This window comes from Benincasa hispida, chromosome 12 (genome assembly GCF_027475165.1).
Source record: "Benincasa hispida cultivar pf3 chromosome 12, pf3_genome.v1.1, whole genome shotgun sequence".
NCBI classification, from domain to species: domain Eukaryota; kingdom Viridiplantae; phylum Streptophyta; class Magnoliopsida; order Cucurbitales; family Cucurbitaceae; genus Benincasa; species Benincasa hispida.
In genome coordinates, this window is record NC_143489.1 from 75908471 (window position 1) to 75909314 (window position 844).

Below are 844 nucleotides of genomic sequence, written 5' to 3' on the forward strand. Positions count from 1 at the left end.
TAAAACAATCTTTAATCGAAATATGTAAATTGTAGCAAGATTATTCATTAATTAATTAGTGCAGTGATGGAACAAAATTCCGTACAAGACTATTGAAATTACTGAAAATTAACTCAAAGTTTAAATTTTGCAATACTTATCTCAATCCAAAGTCTAATTTGATTAAAAAAAAAATTGATTACAACATGACAAGTTTAAAAGTAGAAATTGATATTTTTTTCCTTCTCTCTAAAGTTTTATATGTTGTAGCTAACTTAAATACAACTCAATCGATTAAGATACTCTATATATCTTTATTATAAATAAAAAGAAAATTTTAAAAAATAAATCATAAAAAAACCATAAAATAAATTGATTATGTATTATTGAGAAAGCAAGAAGCACCAGTGGTCTAGTGGTAGAATAGTACCCTGCCACGGTACAGACCCGGGTTCGATTCCCAGCTGGTGCATTCCTCCAACTCAGAGGTTATATTGGCGATGATGAAATTAGAGTTGACCGTGAAGACTTGGGTCTCTCACAACCGTCTGATCTTCGGACGACATATTCAACCCACGGAGCCTATCCTCCTCTTTTTCCCCTCCATCACATTAATAACTTGGCTATTTAAGTCTCCATATATATATTTTTTAATTAAAATGTAACATGTGTCTCTTTTTTTTTAAAAAAAAAATTCATTTTAAATCTTATTTTGGTTTCTAAACTTTGAATGTTCTCTATTTTGATCTTTAAACTAAAAACAATTGTTCTCGTTCCTAAACTTTTTTGAAAGTGCTTATTAGGTTGGGCTAGTTGCATAAATAGAATTCAAGCCCAAAATAATAAAATATGTAGTACACAGATA

The 844-nt window shown here is 29.1% G+C and overlaps 2 non-coding genes across 2 annotated transcripts; both read left to right on the forward strand.

The window, feature by feature from the left end:
- The first annotated feature begins 380 nt into the window (after positions 1 to 380).
- TRNAG-GCC (transfer RNA glycine (anticodon GCC)) lies at positions 381 to 451 on the forward strand. The gene has a single exon. It is a non-coding gene; the product is annotated as a tRNA-Gly (tRNA).
- Positions 452 to 474: 23 nt separating this feature from the next.
- LOC120068693 (small nucleolar RNA snoR114) lies at positions 475 to 563 on the forward strand. Its single transcript, XR_005479322.1, has one exon. It is a non-coding gene; the product is annotated as a small nucleolar RNA snoR114 (small nucleolar RNA).
- The last annotated feature ends 281 nt before the right edge of the window (positions 564 to 844 follow it).